The 22,931-nt window shown below is 40.1% G+C and overlaps 1 protein-coding gene across 4 annotated transcripts in view; it reads right to left on the bottom strand.

Annotated features, from left to right (window-relative positions):
• TOX (thymocyte selection associated high mobility group box) overlaps window positions 1-22,931 on the bottom strand; it is a 201,965-nt gene that overhangs the window by 52,512 nt on the left and 126,522 nt on the right. The window lies entirely within an intron of this gene.

Below are 22,931 nucleotides of genomic sequence, written 5' to 3'. Positions count from 1 at the left end.
ATTTAATGAGAAACTAATCTTATTCTTAAGTAACTGAAATTATAAGGCTTAAAATAAATTTCACAGTAATAAAAAACAAGAAAAAATTAACATTCAATTATTGGTTTCTACTATTAACATTGGGTAATGCTCTCCTGATGGAAGCCATCTTGTCTTTCACCATATCAGCTCTTGTAAGTGACCGTAAGCTTCTTTAAAACAATTAAATACTCAAATGTTAACGGCAGGTTTTTAGAGCATGATCATGTAATGACACAAATGTACTAGCGTAACATTTCTTGGTACACACTTAATTTTGTGAATATTAACATTCTCTTCTACTTGATGTGTTAATAACCTTTTGAATCACACAGGGCCAAGGTCTCAAAACTAATCATAAAAAACACACTGACTGCTATTCACTCTAATATAATAACCCTTTATTTAAAACAACCTCCAATAAATTTCATTATAAGAAGTTATTAAAAGGGTTAAAACCTATTAAATGTCAAAGAATTTGCCTGACTCAAACTTCCAATAAAGGAAGAGAATAGGCTTTCTTTCTGAATTATTTAAATCTTTACTGACTGTGCACTGAACCATTAAATTAGAAAAGTGTTATTAGAAGTGTTCTCTGGTTTTTATAAAAGTTGCAGCCTGGAATGTATCAAGCCACAGCTTTTAACCTGACTAGTTAAAGAAATAGGTTTTTAATCCCAAATACATGGTTTTCCTTGATATATAAAAAGAGGTCATAATTAAAAGTCTGGCCTGCAAGCTGAAGATAATAAAAGTATTATTACAGGAGCATACATGTTCATTTAGTATATTCTTCATGCATGCTTCCATTTTAATTTGGACAGATGCCTTTAATTTAGTTTCATCTTTCAGGGTCCACTCATTTGGACCCTCTTAGCAATCAATAAAACTTCTAATTGTGACTCATTTTGAAGAATTAATGGGGAATCTTAAAAAAAAACCAAACCCAGTGCATCCTAATTCTAGTAGGTTAATATTTTAATACGTGAGCCTATATACTAGCATACTTGCCTATATTGTCACTTTATGCTTAATTATGACTTAAGCCTGAATCACAGGTGAAAAAGGAACTCCTTATTTCATATTTTAAAATCACTTTCCTAGAACTCCTAAGCCAGCACCACATTGCATTATGACACCAAATCAGGTATCCTTCATATATGCTAGAGCTGTAATGTGGGAGATAATTATCCATGCCTTCATTTGGCAGTCAAAGTATTTAAAGGCTTGGCACCATGTCAGGACCAGTCATGCAGCCCCATTCAACACCACCATCACCTATGGTTCAATATGGCAATACAATGGAAAAGACATTGGTCCTGCCCCATAGTGCCAGGCCTTTAAATGTTACTGCAACAATAGGGATTGAAACCATAGAGAAGTAGGTCTGAAGCACCTCCTATAGTATGAAGATGCATTTCATTAAATACTTGAGAAGAAAACATATGCAAGACCATTTTGCTTTTTATTTTAAGCAAGTTATCAAACAATTTAAAGCTAAATGGCCTAGTAACTGAAGTTTCTTTCTTATATGTATCGGTTTAGGAGTACAGTACTGGTTATTTCATTCATCAACATTCCACTGTCCAGTGAGGTGGTGGGAAATTATGGGCACTATAAGACTCTTCAGAGTCACCAAGGGGGTTTATGATTAACTATATAACATTCTATAATTAAACTACATAATAAATTACAGCTATTATTACATGTAACAATACTAAGGTAATTACATTTCCTCCCAGAATTATTAACTGAAAACAGTGCTCAAATACTTATGAGCAATAACAATACCCTAAATGTCTTGAGTTGCAATCCTATACTTGCTTACCTAGTAGTAATTCCCTCTGAATTCGACGGAACTTGCTTCTGAGTAGACACACATATGAACAGTCTGATATTAATAAGAATAGCAGCCATTTAAATATTCTGGACTATGTCTTTTTATGGCAAAAGGAACAAGCTACCCAGCACCACAGTCAAATGTTGTGCCTTTGTCAATTTCATATATGTATAATTATAAGGCAAGACACTTCTAGTAAGTGATAAAAATGGGTTTTACTCTGGGGACTAAAGTGGTTTAATGATATGCTAATAAGTCTCTCTTTCTCCTGTATTGTATTATTTACAACTTTGTCTTATTAATATCTGCAGGATAATAATGCGACTGCAGTTTGCCACCCCAAGCACTGTATATTTAAAAACAGGAAAATATAATGATTTGGTTTTGCTGCATTTGGAAAAGAAATGGCCAGTCTTCAAAGAATAGAGGGAAATCATGGCATATCTCATTAAACAAGACAATATGAAGACATTAGGTTATTTCATACGCTATTCACAAATATATATATTATTATATTATATTTATTTTTATATTAAATTATGAGGCAAATAGAGATTCTTCTTATCATTGTCATCTTGCTGACATTTTACAAATGACCCAACATCTCAGAAAGAATGTACCCATTTGCAATTAACTGGTATTGTGTTGAAACCAGTTTTGTAGCACTTCCTTCATCCTCTTGCACCCCCTACAGTAAAATCAACCACTCTTAAGATAAAACACACCTCCTCTTTATATGTACTGCCAAAGCCTAGCCTTGTGAACTACAACTGGAGAAATCTAACAAAAACTAGCAGAAATATTCTACCCATCATGTGGATAAGATGTGCAATTCCTTTAATTTAAAAGTGAGACTGGGGTATTGACAATGAGTTCTGAAAGCGGGGCAAGAAAAATAAGAGGTTGCAGAATAAAATAATTTGAAGCTTCAATGGACGGGGACAGAACAAAGAGGGAATAAAAGACAAGTAGTTTGAAACACGAGAGTAAGCCAATGTGAAAAGGTCTGATTTCAGAATGAAGCACTGAAAGATCTGCATTATTAAAATAAAAACAGCTATTAGTTACATAATTGACAAAAATCAATACACAAGGCCCAACACAGATTACTTATTCATTATGTGAGAGGAAAACCAGGATTAATCTTGCAAAGCGGCCCCATACCTCAATGAATATGAAATAAATAAATAAATCTGGCTTTTTTTAGCCAGTTTTGGATATTGAGGGGTGGGGTGGGATCCCTTTCAAGCCTTGTAATGAGCAAATGGTATCACCAGAGCACCTTGTTTACAGCTAGCAATGTCTAGTTATCACCACCACTGCCGATGTGTTTCAATGTAAGTCTCAAGTATCAACAGGACACATAGACCAATATTCCCCGCAATGACCACTCCACACATCAATGGGGGGGGGCGACTTTTGCATGGTCGCGCACAGCCCCCTGATCCCAGAGGCGACTCCCTGGTAGTTTGGGGCTGGCACCACCTTCCCAGGTAGGATGCCAGGGGTCTCCCCTACCCAAGCCTAGCGTCCAATCCTGCCTGGGGAGGTGTTGCCAGGGGATGGCCAGGTAAGGGGAGGGACTGTCTGGCTTACACAATAGAATTTGAATCTTACCTCCAAGTACCAATTGGTTCCAGAGCTTCTCCCACCCTCCAGACCTCACCCCCTTTGCAGCAACAAAATCGGGGTATTGGGGGAAGCCTTGACCATGCCAATAGGCGTCATCACTTCCCCCTTCCAGTGATGGCGAACAGGAGGCGGGCTCTCTCTGCTTGAACATATGTTCTCCAGAGCCAGCCCCAACCCCCATACATGTGGATAACCCCGACGCCTCCCAGAACCCCGGCTGGGGACTGGGAAGGATAATGCCCAATGCTTGAGCCAAGGTCTCCTTACATCTGAATCTTAATAAAGTTGTGGCCAATTTGAATCCCATAGCATGTTCTTACGCATCTTTATTCTGCTCAGCGGGTCACCTGGGGGTTTGGGGGACTCCACCTGTCCACGCAAATGTCCAACAAGGAACTGAACCGTATCTTGGTTGGTGTAAATTTAACATAAGGTCACACTACATAGACCAGCCTTCCCCAAACTGGGTGCCCTCCCAATGTTTCAACCACAACTCCCATCATCCTGGACCACTGGCAATAAAATCTGGGGTTAATAAGAATTTGAGCCAAATTAAAAAATCTGGAGGGTGCCAATCTGAGAAAGGCTGATATAGACTTATGTATCCTCAGGATTCTCATTCACAGCTTACAGCAGTTGGGAGCAATGGCAATTCTCCCATGCCAAGAACACAGGCTTGATTACCAAAACCGCAGCCATTTAAGGGCAAGTTCAAATCTTTGCTATTTGGCCCTCCCACTTACTTATCACCCCCACTTTTATGCAAATCAAGCCCCATCATTCACCAAAACCTTCACCAAAAATGGTAAAATTTCTTGCCAGAGCAATAAGGCTTCAACCAATGGGGCTTACTTCTGAGCAGATATGTATTGGATCACATTGTAAAACAGCCCATGGGAATCTAAAACAACTTATCTAATCTCAAGTGACATTTATGCCTGTCTTAAGAAAAAAATATACTTGGCTCATTCAATGGCTCTCTGATAGAAAATGTATCAAAGCAATTCAGAGTGAAAAGAAAGCAAGGAATGACTGTCAACCTTGGGTAAGCTATTTAAGAACAACACTAGAATTGAATATATAGGTTAAAATAATAAAACAAAGAATACGCTAACATACTTAGAAAACACACTTCAGTCTAGAGTGCCTTTTATACTGTATACATGGCTCTGCTTCTAAATCTTAAATGCAAGATTACACTGTAAAAGTTTTTCCGAAGCGTTCAAGCTAAGCCTTTAAAGTAACATAAGGGTAGTATGGAAAGAAAAATCTGATGCTAAAAAATAAATGCTAAAATCCCATCATTTATTTACAGCAGCCGATCCACATGGCATTTGAAAGGTGAATTCATTTGAACATGAGTTTGACCAAACTGCGGGAGGCAGTGGAAGACAGGAGTGCCTGGCGTGCTATGGTCCATGGGGTCACGAAGTGTCGGGCATGACTAAACGACTAAACAACAACAACAAGTGCAAGTACCATATACACCTTGTTATGCACACTAATGTTGGATAGGCATTTATGGGTCTGTTTCGCCTTTTTGTCAATTTTTGCTTCAGAAACAATACAGTTCTACTTCAAAAATGTCCCACCTACATATGTTAAGCATCTTAAATGTGGAAGGGTGGGCGGCACCAATACAATTCTCTTTGGCCTCACCCATGTCCTTTAAAATAAATAAATAAAATTCCAGCCTTATGGTCACAGAGAACGCTAACTTAAATTTGGCAATATTGTGGATGGTATTCTCAATTTTGAAAAGCTGCTCGCTTCTGGGCTTATCGATATGGAAAGGTATCCCTGTTTTCAGGGCACAATACCTAGCCAGCAATGCACAGTAATGTTGCGTGGTGATTCTCTTCACACCACACTGCACTCAGTTCAACACAACCAATGTTTCCTAGGTGACAGTGTAGGGAATCTAAACTGGGATCATATATACATGCTTCCTGGCAAGAAGCTCTCAGAAGCCCCAAATGAGAATTCTGAAAAATTCAGCATGTCAGAAAGAGAGAGAACTATCTTCATCTCATGTGTCTATTTATTCAATCACTGATGCTTAGTCTTCTTGCATGATAGGTAAAGGTCTTAATCCCTTCTTGACATCCGTTGCTGTAGCTTCCTTGCTTGGCTACTTCTTCTGCTCCAATATTTATGCAGCAGCTCCTTTCCTGCAATCCTTCTTCAACCTCTTTCTTTCACTTATTTTTTTCTAATAAGTCCAGCCATGTAATTTGATACCTGTCAATGACAAGCAGTAATTGCAGCGTAATATGCGGTTCTAGCCCTGTTCCAGGAGTGACAATTCCCATCACTGCAGTATCTCATTTTACTCTTGCTATGCTAAGTCAGAATCTGAAAGAATCTGTCCCCACCCATGTTCTGCCCTCAGGTGCAGTTTCTAAGGGGAAATGCAGTGATGTGCCATTTCAGATGAATCACTCACTCCCCTTTTGCTTTAGAAAGCTTATACAGTATCTAGTGTTTCCAAAAATAAAATAAAATAAAAACCTTAAAATTTTCTGCATGTCCATTCTCTTCAGACTGAACTTGCCACCTGGTACTCTGCAATGGTTTATTAATGCAGATCTTCAATGCCACACCATCCTCAGCTTGGGCCCCTAAGAATCACTAGAAATAATAAATTTGTGTTGCTGTGCAACAAAAGCAAGGCAAGAAATGTGTCTTTCATTCAGGGGTTGGACCCCTGAACCCTTGACAATTCTATGTCATTTAAAAAGAACATTGTATAGTTCAGCAAGAAGCCATCACTGATACATTATAAGTATACAGGTCTTAGTATCAATGGGGTTCCAGGTTGATGTAAAACTGAAACAGTTGTATTAAAACTTCTATAGTTGCTTACTGATCAAAAAGATTAAATTATTATGCTTCAATTGTCCTGAAGAAGGGTCACAGAATATATGATATGCATGCAGAAGGTCCCTCGTTCACGGTGACAGTTGCAAGATGTCAGGTTGGTAGCACAAATAAGAATGGCGTCTGCTTGAGACTTGGAGAACTGCTGCTTCACCCTGCAACAATGAATTTGTCTCACAATTGCTCTAGTATACCACATTTTGTAGCATTTTGTGTACACATTATACAGTATAACTGCAAGTTGTTTTCTTCCATAGCATCTGTGAAACTGTAGCACCAGCTAATTAACTTGTGAACACTTGCCAAATCTGATCTTGCTCTTCATGTTATATATCAAAAGTCTAACATCACTGAACTGCACACTGATTAAGAAATCAAATTATTTTTTCTTTTCTACTTCCCAACGTTATTGTGCTTTTTGAAGCTGTATCATTCTGGTATTTCCTCCACATGACAGATGATGTGATACTATAAGTAAAGCTTTTGTAGTTGTGGAAGAGTCATAGTAACAGATACGTAACAAAGAAAGTAATACTTATTCCACTTATCTCAAAGGTCAGAGCTGGAGAAATGTAACCCACAAGTTATCTACAAGACACAATGGGCCAGTTTCAACTAATCAGTCCCACTGGCAGAAGCCAGTGCAAGGACTTCTGCTAGCGCAACGGGACTTTCTCCTCTCTCCTTCCCCATGCCCCCATCTTCCACAAATTGTCTCAGGGTGGTTGGGAAAACCTCCAGAACAGAATGTAGGGAGAGGAGGGAGAGGAGACTATTCCATCTAGCATGTGATGGTGATCCCGCATGTATCCTTTAGACCTTTATTGGTAATATGCAATGCTTCACATTATGCCTGGAAGCAAATGAGCAGCCACTGCATAACATGATTCCATAAGTTTATGCCCACAAACATCATTGCTGCTGAAATCTGGACTGACTGCAGCTTTCAAAAATTCACCAACAGCAGACCCATGAAGAGTGCATTGAAGTAACCGATAATGGAGGAATGAGTGATATGCCAGCCTGACATGGTAAATGCAATCCTAGCCACTGCTGCTACCTGGTCAACTGTAAAGCTGAATCCAGAAGAACTCCCAAGTGGAGTAGAATTCCATCCAAAACAAGTTCTGTTTACAAGTCTGTATTCCTCCAGAAAAGGAGCACGTGTCTTGTTTGGAGTGAACTTCAAGTGTGCTATTTCTCATCCAGATCCTTACCCTCTTGAGGCACTGGTTCAGAACCCCCAATAGCTTACTGGTATTAAAAAAAAGAGGGACTGATATAGTGGATGGCACCAAGTAACAAACAAAAATAATAATGTGGAATCCATGCAGAGTAATATGTCCACAACCACAGTCACACAATCACTTGCTACTAGTGGGTACAGACAGAAATTACAATTCTGCAGGTGGCTGTAGGGTTCATATCCATCTGTATTCACATCCCATATCTAGGTGTGATCGCTTTCAAGTAGTAAACAAAATAATCAAATGGAGCACACAGAAAAGTTCTAGAATGCTGGTCCAATACCACTTTTTTATCTTTAGTAGATTACAAATCTGTTTCCTTGAGGGAAACAAGCCACCCAAACACTGACTGATTTCCCACCCAACAAAGATGTAGGTTATTCTGTAAGTCTCAGAGGCAGAACTAATGTTTTTATTTGTTTCCAGAGGCACTGTTCACATACAGAGCTGAGAACATTTTATTATCGACTGCATAAAAGACAAGTCTGATATATTTATTAATTTAATTGGAGAAAGCATGAATTTTGCATAATTAAATCTCAGAACTCTACTGCAGAATACATTCTAATTGCTAACTATAACTTGGAAAGTAGTCTGAGTTGTTCATCTTTGAAGTGCTATAAAGGGCCAGAAATTGTAATCATGGGAATAAGAAAACTGATGGAGTCTTAAAATGACAAGATTGGCATGATTTATAATTGGTTTGTTTCTACTTAATCTACATTAATGTAAACAATAAATCTTCACTCATACCAAGATTGTGTGAATCTTCATTTATCTTTTATGACAAGAGAGCAAAAGGGGATAGCTTAATGAATGGAAAGCAGCAATGAGGTCATGTTTAAAAGCTATGCAGGTCAAATGTCTGACATTTTGGAACACTGGAAAGCAAGCAACATGGTAATAACTATTTTGGTCTAGTCACTGAGGTTTATTTGTGACATTCCAAAGGGAAGAAGAAGAAGAAGAAGAAGAAGAAGAAGAAGAAGAAGAAGAAGAAGAAGAAGAAGAAGAAGAAGTTGAATAGGTAGTTAACTGTATTCTGAACAGTAGGTAAGGACAACTGAACTGAAAGGAACTTTTGACAATCCATTTATTCCAACAGCTACAGAAAACACAGTCCATGGGTAAACTCGCACTAAACATTGGGAAAATACCACAGAAGATTTCATACATTAGAAGTACTTACTTTAATGTCTTTGTTTGAAATTACAAATCTATATGATCAACAGCATTGATAGGAAACAAAATGCTAGGAAACAAAATGCTTTTATTTTGTGTCTGCATTGATTCTTTCTCTCTCTCTCTTTTTCCTGCCCAAATGGAAGACCTCTGTCATCTAACAGTATTGCTCATAGATCAAGAAAGCTGGCCAGAGTCATTAATAACAAAAGTAAACTGATCAGGCAGTCCAACAAGATTTGACAATGGCTTTTTGTCAAAGTAGATACTAATCTGTTGATGCCTGTGAAGTTCATTACAGCAGTAATAAATCAACCACTGGTAGCTTCATAAATGTTCAGACATAATGGGGGAGCCTTGCTGCAGGCGAGAAAGTTAGTTCATTTTTTTCAAGTTTCTAATTGTAGTTGTTTCTTTTAGTCCCAAGCACCTCACTGGAGTGGTGAAATCTGACCAAACCAGAGATGGAAACTGTTCTGTTCTATCAATTCCACACGTAAAGGAAATCTTCTATACATACACTCTAATCAAATCTGCTGAGGGAAGGCCACCTTGCATTTCATAGAATCATAGAGTTGGAAGAGACCACAAGGGCCATCCAGTCCAACCCCCTGCCAAGCAGGAAACACCACCAAAGCATTCCTGACAGATGGCTGTCAAGCCTCCGCTTAAAGACCTCCAAAGAAGGAGACTCCACCACACTCCTTGGCAGCAAATTCCACTGTCAAACAGCTCTTACTGTCAGGAAGTTCTTCCTAATGTTTATGTGGAATCAATTTCTTGTAGCTTGAATTTATTGCTCCACGTCTGCTTCTCTAGAGCAGCAGAAAACAACCTTTCACCCTCTTCCATATCACATCCTTTTATATATTTGAACATGGCTATCATATCACCCCTTAATCTTCTCTTCTCCAGGTTAAACATACCCAGCTCCCTAAGCCGTTCCTCATAAGGCATCATTTCCAGGCCTTTAACCATTTCGGTTGCCCTCCTCTTGACACGTTCCAGCTCGTCAGTATCCTTCTTGAACTGTGGTGCCCAGAACTGGACATAGTACTCCAGGTGAGGTCTGACCAGAGCCGAATACAGTGGTACTATTACTTCCCTTGATCTAGATGCTATACTCCTATGGATGCAGCCCAGAATTGCATTGGCTTTTTTAGCTGCCACATCACACTGTTGACTCATGTCAAGTTTGTGGTCTACCAAGACTCCTAGATCTTTTTCACATGTACTGCTCTCAAGCCAGGTGTCACCCATCCTGTATTTGTGCCTTTCATTATTATTATTTTTTGCCCAAGTGTAGTACTTTACATTTCTCCCTGTTAAAATCCATCTTGTTTGCTTTGGCCCAGTTGTCTAATCCAGTGTTTCTCAACCTTTTTTGGGCCACGGCACACTTGTTCCGTGAAAAAAATCACGAGGCACACCACCATTAAAAAAGTTTTAAAAATTAACTCTGTGCCGCCCTATATTATAATTATGACTGTAAGAAACACTTGCCAAATATTGCTTTCCGGCGGGTCAGCGCTGCCGAGTTCTTAAAAGATCCGGGTTTCTGATCCACCCCACCCGACCCCGCCGTCCCGTATCTTACCCTGTGCGTGTTCTCGGACTTGTGAGAGGACGATTAGGTCTTCATGCCTCCGTGAATTAGCAACAAACTACCTTTTGAATGATGGAGATTGAATATTTTAAAAGTAGCTACTTGAAGTCCGCTCGATTTTCCAAAAAAGAGACACACGTGCGGCACTATTAGCTGGGGGCTGCCATCTTGGCTAAAGGATTCTGGGATGATCCTGTCACGTGAGGCATGGGGAAAATGGAAATAATGAAAGCTGATTGGTCTGTGGAAACTAGAAATAGGACGCCCAGGGAGGTGGAGTTTGCAGCTGCAAAATCGCCCTTCTCGTCGCCGCACGTCACGGCACACCAGCCAGCGTCTCTAGTGTGCCGCGGAACAGCGGTTGAGAAACGCTGGTCTAATCTGTTAAGGTCATTTTGAAGTATGATCCTGTCCTCTGGGGTATTAGCCACCCCTCCCAATTTGGTGTCATCTGCAAACTTGATCAGGATGCCCTCAAGCCTATCATCCAAGTCATTGATAAAGATGTTGAATAAGACTGGGCCCAAGACAGAACCCTGTGGCATCCCACTAGTCACTTCTCTTCAGGATGAAGAGGAGCCATTGATGAGCACCCTTTGGGTTCGGTCGGTCAGCCAGTTACAAATCCATTGAATGGTAGCATTGTTTAGCCCACATTTTACCAGCTTCTTTACAAGAATGTCACGGGGCACCTTGTCAAAGGCCTTGCTGAAATCAAGAAAGGCTATATCCACAGCATTCCCTTCATCTACCAGGCTTGTAATAATTTTTCCCTTCTCCATGCCTCTCTCTTTGCTTCCATTACTCTCTGAATGTTGAAGGTACTGTATTAATGTAAATGGATAGCAGACCATTGCTCCATCTAGCTCAGTACTGTCTACACTGACCCTTGATTGTCAGTAGCTCTTTATGGTTTCAGACAGAGAGCTCCTCCCAGCCCTACCTGGAGATGCTGGGGGTTGAACCTGTGGCCTTCTGCTTACAAGGCAGCTGCTCTACCACTAAGCTACAATCCTCAATAAAGAATGTTACTAGTATACATTCATTTCTAAATATACCCAAGTACAAGGGATTCCATAAGAACATAGGAAACCATCTAGTAACAGGTTAGGCAAATGTCCCTTAACCTTGAGCCCCCAGATGTTGTTAAGACTGCAATTCCCATCAGTCCTGCCTATTGGCTAAGCTGTATGGAGATGGTTGGAGTTGTATCCCAACATCTGGAGAACCAAGGTTGAAGAACACTGGGCTAGTTGTTAGAACACCAGTACTATCTGCTCTGACTTGTAATAGCTCTCCAGGATTATTGAACCTGGAGCCTTGTGTGTGCAAATATGTGCCACTGGGTTATGATCCCTCCTCCTAAAGTGGGACTCCTTTGCTGGATGAGAGGGGTGTTTCCCTTGCCATCGGAAGCCTTGCAAGTGGCTCCAGGAGAGGGACATCATGAGAGGGGTATTTCTAGAACTAAGGTGAAAACTGTGAAGTTCCCTTGTTATTTTTGCTATTGGATGCTGCATATTATTTAATTAATCTTGTTATATTTATAGAATTGAAATGTGGGGATTTTGTATATTATTATATTTTTGTTATGCTATGTCATTATTAATTGTTTTAAACTATGTTTCTGTTTTATTAAGAAATTATTTTCATGGTGTTTGTTTGAAATGCATGTTTCTTTGTTATAGGCCACATTGAATAATAATAATAATAATAATAATAATAATAATAATAATAATAATAATTTATTTGTACCCCGCCCATCTGGCTGGGTTTCCCCACCCTCTCTGGGCAGCTTCCAACAAAGATTTAAAATACATTAAAATGTCACACATTAAAAACTTCCCAGATGTCTTCTAAATGTCAGGTAGTTATTTATATCTTTGACATCTGATGGGAGGGCGTTCCACAGGGCGGGTGCCACTACCGAGTAGGCATTCTGCCTGGTTCCCTGTAGCTTTGCTTCTCGCAGTGAGAGAACCGCCAGAAGGCCCTCGGCACTGGACCTCAGTGTCCGGGCAGAACAATGGGGGTGGAGACGCTCCTTCAGGTATACTGGGCCGGGGCCGTTTAGGGCTTTAAAGATCAACACCAACACTTTGAATTGTCCTTGGAAACGTTCTGGGAGCCAATGTAGGTCTTTCAGGATGGTGTTATATGGTCTCGGCGGTCGCTCCCAGTCACCAGTCTAGCTGTCGCATTCTGGATTAGTTGTAGTTTCCGGGTCACCTTCAAAGGTAGCCCCACGTAGAGCACATTGCGGCAGTCCAGAGCATACACCACTCTGGTGAGACAATCCTCAGGCAGGTAGGGTCTCAGCCTGCATACCAGATGGAGCTGATAAACAGCTGCCCTGGATACAGAATTAACCTGTGCCTCCATGGACAGCTGTGAGTCCAAAATGACTCCAAGGCTGCGCACCTGGTCCTTCAGGAGCACAGTTACCCCATTCAGGACCAGGGAGTCCTCCACACCAGCCCACCCCCTCTCACCCAAGAACAGTATTTTTGTCTTGTCAGGATTCAAGCTCAACATGATTTTGTTGTGTATAGGAGGTATACACATAAAATGAATGAATGATGAATGGATGAACAGTATCTGCGTTATTATCTATGGGAGACTTAGAACATGAAAGAGGACCATGCTTTCTGCTTTAAGTGCTATACATTTACCTGGGAATAAAGGTAACTGGTTTCAGTGAAATTTACTTCTCTCAAAGTGTGGTTTGGTTCCGAGGCTAGAATTCAGTCCTGCATCCAATTATGAATTTTTCAGTCTTAAAGGGTGAAAAACAGCAGGGTCTCTGCCCTTGAATACTTTGTTTCTTTTCCTGGTGATGTAGTTATGCCAACCAGATGCTGCAAGGTATGCTCCCTTAAGTTCCTGCTACATAATGAGCATTTCTCCCAACATTATTTATAAAGTTTATTTCCTGACCTGCCTTATTTGGCACACAACTCCCATGTCTTTGCAATACAACTGAATAGTGTAGATTCTATTGCAACTCCTTTAGTTACAGTGCATGGTAATTAACAGCACAAGAGACAAATAAAGATTTGGTTCCACAGCATGCTGCATACTGTCATGTTGTTACTATATTATCTGTTTTGGCAGACCCATTGTTTAAATTTGGCTGTGGGTAGTGTTTATGTATCTTTGATTCCATCTATTAGGATGAATGTTTGAAAAATACTTACAGCCACATTTAGCTATTTCTTTACACATTTTTATCTACCATATGTCTCATTCTGACTGTACACTCCAGAATGGTATTTCTAGCCAATTTTTTAAAAGACTTGGCTTTGATAAATAGAATAAATGAAACAAAAGGCATAAAACGTTTTGCTGAAATCAAAGCATTGAAACAGCTTGGTCAGTTGGTTTGTGAACAGCAACAATAAATAACCATGTGGGGGGGGGAAAATCCCAGCGATTTCTGATGTTGTATTCATGGTTTCTAAGTCATGTAGAAGTCAAAGCAACCCAAAGAGCCCCTAGACCCATATCTATGAATCAAAACCGTATGCAACCAGGAAGAGCTTTAAAAGGTACTCTTCAGAAGAACATACCCATCATATTATATATATGCATTGTCAAATGGCAAAGTACCGGAAAACAAGCCACATCATTTTAAATGAGATGTTCTAATTTAAACTTAGTTTTTGCTATGCAGGTTTTCCCATACAAAGTCTTATGCCTTTCCAAAAAAGATTCAAGAATGCAATGAAACACAACAAGTAATAAATAATGTTATGGTTAGCAAAGCATTGGAATCTTCAGAAAAAATGTTATGAACATCTGTCTTCTGTAAGGGGAAAAACAATGAAACAGCAAATTAGTGTGAAATGAATTCATCTAGAAGCAGTATTATTAATAAACTAGAGCTGACAGAATAATCTTCTTGTAACACCTTAAATACTAATAACATAATAAATTATCTGTTTAAATGGAATATTTTGTTTGCAATCAGTATCAATCTGTTGCATTGATCCACAAAGTTAATAAAAGGTTCAGTACTAAATTACAACACCTCAGCATGTAACCTAATGAAGAACTGTTTCAAAATGGTTTAAAATAAACCACACACACTTTACCTGTCCTTTATAATGTGACATACCGGTAAGACTAAACAATTTCCACTATTAAAGACTGCAATCCTATTCCTTTTCCCTTCCAGCTGAATTCAGTGGGACTTAATTCTGAATGAATATGCATAGGAAAGCACAGTAAAGAACTTAAAAAAATTAGAAACAGGATCTGCCAGCAATTAAAGTGTGTTACAGTTATCTGTTAAAAGTAAAAGTTTATTGAATATTGTTAACCAAACTGTCCAGTAAGACAATCCAAGCCCCCTCCAGACAACAATAGGATGTGACAGACTGGTGGAGCCACCACCTCATTCACAGCCCCATTGCTCATGTCAGCCAGGTTGGAAGCTTGGGAAAGGCAAACCACTGTGTCTGCCTGGAGGTGGTGCAGTGATTTGGGATCCGGCCTACTTGCCCCTGATGGTCAGGGGTCCCTTTACCTTTACCTTATGCCACTTGCTAAGAGCTGCTAGACCCCTGACCGTTAGGTCCAGTCGTGGATGACCCTGGGGTTGCAGCGCTCATCTTGCATTACTGGCCGAGGAAGCCGGTGTATAGCTTCCAGGTCATGTGGCCAGCATGACTAATCTGCTTCTGGCAAACCAGAGCAGCGTACAGAAACACCGTTTACCTTCCTGCCAGAGTGGTACCTATTTATCTACTTGCACTTTGACATGCTTTCGAACTGCTAGGTTGTCAGGAGCAGGGACCAAGCAACGGGAGCTCACCTCATCGCGGGGATTCGAACCGCCGACCTTCTGATCGGCAAGCCCTAGGCTCTGTACAGTCCCAACCAGGGACCACAGGAAGAATACTATTCTAGGCCAACACTGCCCACTTGCCACACACAGGATGGCTCTATGGCTATTACAGAGAAAGTTTCTGTTTGTGCCATGACTGCTACAGATGTTATATAAACCAGATACAGGAAGGGAAAACAATACAATTTAGAGATTATCCTTACATACTATAGGCGTAGCCAATGATGTTGAACTACAACTCCCTCATCCCTGCCTACTGGCCACTGGGGATTGGGAATTGTACTGCAGCATCCAACAACATATGGGGGGCACTAGATTGGCTACTTGTATCCTAATAAAAATGCTTAAAAGAAAGCTGTTATCTTTTATATGCTATGATTTACTAGCAATAGCTAAAACAAAGCCTATCTTCCAGATGTCATATCCTCTCTCTCTTTCTCTCTAACACACATTTATCCAATGCTTATGGAAATTTAAGATAAAAATAAGCATTAAAGTAAACTGTAGACATGAATAATAGTTACAGCTGTTTCTGTATTTCAGGCTTCTATAGAGAATGATGTACCATGTAACGAAGCAAAATCTGATTTTTCTCATGTCAAACCTACAACAGAACTGTTTGCCTTATTCACCACATATTGTCCACTATGTCGAACTTTGTCCCTCAAAGAAAAATCTAAAAGTTTACTTTTGTTGCTACTTAATGTCACTCTTAATTAGAAATAAGTAATTGCATGCCCGATATAAGATTTTATTTATTACTTCAAAGAAGCTACCTAGAATTGTGTGGTGTCTTTACTTTGAAGAAAATGTCTTTTATCACTTATTTTAGTACAACACATTAAAATCAAATATCTCCTGTAGCAAAATGATTCAAGTCTCTGGAACTCAAATAATTTTCTAATAAAAAATGCATGAGACAAATAAATGCACTTTATGTTCCACAAGAAAAGGCAGTTTCAACAGGCTAATGCTCAGAGAAAATTCATTTTATCAACCAGCCATTTCATTCTGTGGTGCTGTTACAAGCTCTTTCCTGTTGCTAGGCAACCATAATTCATAGTACCTTTTAATGGATACTCTGCTTCTGCTGAGAACATTAAGGTGAAGAGAATAAATGCCTTGGGTGAATCTTGAAATCTTTCATTATGCATGTCATTCTATTTTTGTAATGCTATAATGCTGAAATGTTTCTGTGGCAGGCAACTGAGTTGTGGTAATTGCATATTCCACTCATATATGTTTTGTAAGCAGAGCAGCACGTACTTGTCTAAAATGAGGTATTTCAAATATGATTGAAATAGGACTTTTCTACTACTAAGGGTAGTAAATAAGCCCCCACAAAAGGGGAGGGGAGAGTATGTCTAGAGTAAGTCTTCAAATTTCCAGTAAGGATCATATAACATAAACTGAAAATAATCAGAAGTTGAGGATTTATTACACGGATGCAAGAAAGTATGAAATGTAACATGGAAACACAAAACTATTCTACTTGGCTGTTTGGTCATTTCTCTTCCTGTGTCTCTTTCCTGGCTAGATTTAGTATTGCTCAGACTAATAAATGGTACAGTAAGATCAGCCATATCATTGCCTATTTGGACCCGTGCAAATCTGTCAAATTCAAAGCCAGGATCTAAAGATCTGTTTATCTAGTTCACAGCACATTGATGCATGCTAAACAGCTTGTGATATGGCAACAAGGAGGGGGTAGCTGTTGTTTAAAGAAAAAGGTGAAGCCAAAAATCCTAGTGACTAAACTCAAGGCCTTTCATAAGCCTAAAGTAGCTTTATGTTGTTGTTTAGACGTGTCTGACTCTTCGTGACCCCATGGACCAGAGCATGCCAGGACCGGCACTCCTGTCTTCCACTGCCTCCCGCAGTTTGGTCAAACTCATGTTGGTAGCTTCGAGAACATTGTCCAACCATCCCATCCTCTGTCGTCCCCTTCTCCTTGTGCCCTCCATCTTTCCCAACATCAGGGTCTTTTCCAGGGAGTCTTCTCTTCTCATGAGGTGGCCAAAGTATTGGAGCCTCAGCTTCAGGATCTGTCCTTCCAGTGAGCACTCAGGGCTGATTTCCTTCAGAATAGTTAAGTTTGATCTTCTTGCAGTCCATGGGACTCTCAAGAGTCTCCTCCAGCACCATAATTCAAAAGCATCAATTCTTTGGCGATCGGCCTTCTTTATGGTCCAGTTCTCACTTCCATATATCACTACTGGGAAAACCATAGCTTTAACTATCCGGACCTGTTGGCAAGGTGATATCTCTGCTTTTTAACATGCTGTCTAGGTTTGACATCGCTTTTCTCCTAAGAAGCAGGCGTCTTTTAATTTCATGACTGTTGTCACCATCTGCAAGGATCATGGAGCCCAAGAAAGTAAAATATCTCACTGCCTCCATTTCTTCCCCTTCTATTTGCCAGGAGGTGATGGGACCAGTGGCCTTCATGTATCACTGCCTTGTCGTGGTGAAGGGGCTTGAATAATTCAGAGAAGCTATGAGCTATGCTGTGCAGGGCCACTAGAGTGATGACTTTTTCAAAAATTATTTCCTGTAGCACAAATGGATGAACTTTTGCCTCTTAATGACTAAAATGAGGTACCAGTATATTCCATTGAAATATTTTAAAAGGTTACTACGCACAAACCGTTTTTAATTTTTTTTGTATGCCGTTTTACCATTTCATAAAATTGTATTAACAATTCTATATATATTTCGTATCAAATTTGGACACAACACCACATTCCACAATGGGCAGTGTTCTTAGCAACATAGGGTATATAAATGTCACACCTGCGCAAGGTAAAAGCCCCTTTTGGGGACCTCAAAACTCAGCCAGCAGACCCTGCCAGACATACTGGGAAAAGAACCTACAGGAGAGGTAGCAAAACATCGTCCTCTAGCAGCGTCTATACTGTTACTGCAGCTAAAAAAAAAGCTTCCTTGTGTGTTTGATGACCCTATATAACGTTGTATACATATGACTCCAAAGCTTGGGTTCAATTTTATATCTGCTTACAGTGACTTCAAAAATGGTCAAAAAACTGATAAATAAAATTTTTTAAATCATTTTGTGCGTGAGGTTTTTTTTTTTTAATCAAATCTCTTTGAAAGTAAGATTTTCTCTAATCTTTAATGAAAGCTCATCAAATTATGATACAGGGAAATGAGGTTGTAAAAAAGTCATCATCCTAAGGGCCACCCAAGATGGACAGGTCATAGTAGAGAGTTTTGACTAAACATGATCCACCTGGGCAGTGGATAATGACTGAAAGTGAATAGGGAAAATATTTCCAGCTCACATACATAGAGCTGCCTCATACCAAATTGCTGGTTTATCACAGCTTGGTACACAGACTGTCAATGGCTTTTGAGTCCTTCCCACTTAAACATGGAGATGTCAGGGACTGAACCTGGGGCCTTCTCTATCATTGAGTCATAAAAATCATGAAATTGTAGAGTTGAAAGGGACCCCAAGGGTCATCTAGTCCAACCTCCTGAATTGCAGGAATCTCAGCTAATGCAAAGTCCTTTTCCTTACTCCTCAATGCTCCAATCTGTGGGTCTTGGGTTAATAGAACCAACAGGAACAGGTAGTCCAAGCAAAGTCAATAAGCTGTTGGGAGTTGTCAGGGTTGCAAGCTGGAAGTCTTTGGTTGTGTTTATGTTTGGTTGCCCATATCAAAACTGCTGCCTGCCACGTCTCCTTGTCTGTATAGTAGTCTAAGGGAGCCAGCACTGCATCTGCAGCCCTGCCATTCACAGGTGGATGGCAGGACAATCAGGCCTGATGTTATTGTGCAGCGACAGTGGGACCAGCTTTGGATCCAGTGGATCCTGCACTGGCTGTCATAACACTCTGTTACAAGACTTTCTACTTGCACCTGCCAGTGTGGAACTGGTCAGTGGGTCTGCCATCCATTTGCCAGGAAGTCAGCTTAGCCAGGAGAGTTGGGCAGAAGTACTCCTCTGCCTAATCCACCCCCTGGACTTGTTGGGATGGTGGTGGTTGGATCACCATGTGGTGAAGCTCTACACAACTAGGCTGGCGATTGGACACTCATTGACAAGAGGACTGTAAAGATATTTCTGTTTGTGCTGGGACCTTTTTGGAGCAACAGTGTCTTCCCCTCTATGACATGTTTCCATGCATTCTTTAGCTCTGACTATTGGCTTGTTCCCTTTCCTCTGGAATCCCTGGTGCAACTCCTGCTCCTGGTTTGTGGCTCCTGGCTGAACTTCGATTGTTGTGTATGGCTCAGCTATGGCATAAGCACATGCAACATGAGCCATAGTCTCCCTGGTAACCTGTGATTCAATGGAACTGCCAACACTTCATTTCAGATCTCCTTTCACCAAGGAGTAGTAACTAGTTACCCTTTCACGAGCTATTTTATGCCTCAACATTGCAGGTCCTGTTACATGACCCATGGTGAAAGCAAAGCCAGAGAAAGCAGGGCACATAAATTAAATACCTGCCTTCATTTTAATTCTTTTTATATATGCTAAAAGCAAACAACAGGTGGCTCATCTTGCCAAACATTATGGCTGAACCATAGATCATTTAAATATGCCTCAAAATCATGAATCTTGCAGAAGGGGGTGGCTTGACATGTTGTTTTCAGTCTCAACTCTCCATATGTACATTGTGGGTGCTTGCTTGATGAGAATGCTTGTTTGAAGTGGATGAAATAAAATAACTGACTAGGATCCAAAGAACTGAACAACTACCTCTATATGTTGAAGAATGAACTACAGGCAACTCCCCATTTACACTGCATATATTTCAAGCACCATTGAAAATGTCTGCAAACATTCCATTCCGCCCCCGCCACTCCCTACCCTTGCCCTACTCCACCCCTTTTCCAGATATTTTTGGGTCACGTCTGGGTTTGGTGTGATGCACATATGCACCGTCATGCACATATTGAAGACACATAAATAGGGGGTTGCCTGTATTCTCTACATGGTTTTAATTGATTATTATTATTATTATTATTATTGTAACTGATCCCGGGACTTCACAGTGAAGGACAGGTAAGAATACTGACAATCCAGCATCCTGTTCTCATTGTGGCCAACCAGCTGCCTATGGCAGGCATGTCCAAAGTCCATTTCGGGGGGCCTAATCCGGCCCACCGATTGATTTAATCCGGCCCCCGTGGCAGTATATGTCTTTGGACAAAATCCTTTAAAAAAGCTCACGCCCTCATGCATGTTCACTTCATCAAATCTGGCCCTCTTTGAAAAAAGTTTGGGCACCCCTGGCCTATGGGAAGCCTACTAGCAGGACATTTGTGCAGCGGCAATCTCCCTACTTTGCTCCTCAGCAACTAATATTCAAAGGCACAGTGCTTAGTGCTGGTCTTTCATAGGTAGCAGTTCCCCATCTGATGTGTGCAGAGGGTGGGGGGAAAGGAGGGACAAAGAAGCTGAAGCTGGCGAAAAGACTAAGCCAGTTAAGGATGCAGACCGATGAATAAAGCATGTGTGGCTAAAACATGTGTGAATTCTATATTCCCCCCACCCCCCGCTTTGGATGTATCCGCTCAGAATTAAGATTGAAATGCCATTCCAGTTGGCTTCTACATGTGGAATCATGGGGTACCATCTTATCCTTCATCCCAGGCAGCAAAATGTATTATACTGGGCCTGCTCTCTCTTCTTCACACATATACTATTCTTAAGAAATGTATGTCTGTGGCAATCCAGAAATGAGATGTCTATATCAGTACTTTGGATCAAATACTCCACTGTATAGTCTCTATAACACAAACCCACAGAAAAAAATAGATTTGTATTTATTCAGAAGGCAGGATATAGAGCTACAGCTCAATCAGTTCTTTTCTATAAAGAACATTAGTAAAGAACAGGAATATAAGTAAAAAGGGGAACCCTGCAAGAGACATTGCCTTAACATTTCTGAAATGTGAGCTCTCTCGCTGTGTGTGTGTGTGTGTGTGTGTTCTCCACAGTACTCTTCACTGAGTGATATTAAATTATTTCCTAAGTTGAGCCCTAACTGCTATTTTTCCTTTAAAGGAATCCTATTACTCTTGAGTGAAACAGATTTAATAGCAAATTGGATAGAACCTACTATTTGCAAAATAAATCCAGAACATTAATTCTACATCAAGAGAATTCAACATTTCATTTCGTTTGTTTTGCATGTTCCACTGTAAGGGTCAAAAGGATCTAATGTAGACATGCTGTATTTTCAAGTGCATTGTGAGGCAGGGAGAGAGGGAGAGGCAGGATGCTCAATATCATTTATCAAAGAATGAAAAGAGCAGCAAACAGAGACCTATCCAGTGGAAGGTCACAGCCAATAACATTTCTGCAAATAGAAAGGGGCTGCAGAAGCATCAAATGCAAATTACTGTTTGCTGGAGAATTTTAATGGAGTTCTACGTCACATTATAAAATGTTTAATTGTAACCCCCTTTTTAATAACACCATCTGATTAAATGAAAAGATGCCCTGCTGATGGCAATTACAATCTGTCAAATAGCATATTTATTTACAGTTTAGTTTCTAAAGCTGCAAGATAAAAAGGGAACTCTCTTCAGCTTGTCAACGAACTATAATTATTGTGTATCTTTCTGTCAGTTTGCTACATAAAACTTTTGGTCCTAAAATGGATCTAATTATATCTACAGCAACAATTTTATAAATGTTTGGTTTCTCTTTTCCTTCAACCTCTATGGAATCTCTGTTAAGAGGGGAACAAAGCACCATATTGCATCAACATCAGGCATTTCTTACCGTAGATTATTTCATGATATTTCACTGCAAGCTTTGGGGGAGACAATCGGATGGGTGCTTTTTTCAGTTTTCAAAAACTGAAGATATTTTGCATCTACATATTCTTCCTAATATTGCTGCTTGAATGAAGTCAATATTATCTAGGCAGTATCATCCCATTTTACCTAGTTGTGCTCCTCCATTACTGAATGAGAAACTGTGAGTGTGTATATACCTGCACATGCATGTATTTTTGAGAAGGCAACTTTGTTTGTTACTTTTTGGTGGGTTTAATATAAGTGTGTGTGTGTGTGTGTGTGGACTTTCTATGGACTCTCATGAGAAGGGGCATGGGTATTTTCTTTTTTTCATATAGTGCTATCTCAGCATAGAGAAATGCCGTAGCTTCCGAATCAAGCCATCTGGGGTAGACAGTTAAGCTGGGAATGTGCATTATATATAGAAAGTGCCTTTTGTATCATTTGGTGGTTTTGGTAGTATTTTTAGGGTGCAATCCTATACACCCTTATCTCTAAACACACTTACCTGGAGATATATTCCACTGAAATCAGTTGAGCTTCCTTCAGAATAGATATGTATAGGGTTGTGCCATTGGGCAGAAATTAAGTCTAAGTATGGTCAATTGAATTCTCTTTCACATATTATTTACATTATACTTGTGTAACTATTTTTTTGCTCCCTCTATCTACGGTGCACCCACTCTGTTAGAGTTTAGACTATAAGCTTTGAGTGTACAACTGAGTAATGTTCTAATTCTGGAAGAATGCAGATTGTCAGTGGGTCACAGCAAGATCTTCATGTGGGAAATTGCAGTCAAACATAACTATGTATGAGTACTAGTTAGTGTATGATGGGGTTAAGACAAAAAAACTGGATTCCTAGGCTCGACTAGGTCACCCCCCCCCTCTTCTC

The sequence above is a fragment of the Zootoca vivipara genome, chromosome 8 (genome assembly GCF_963506605.1).
Source record: "Zootoca vivipara chromosome 8, rZooViv1.1, whole genome shotgun sequence".
Taxonomy (NCBI): Eukaryota; Metazoa; Chordata; class Lepidosauria; order Squamata; family Lacertidae; genus Zootoca; species Zootoca vivipara.
Note: the sequence above shows the minus strand (reverse complement) of the source record. Positions and strands in the feature narration are given on the sequence as shown.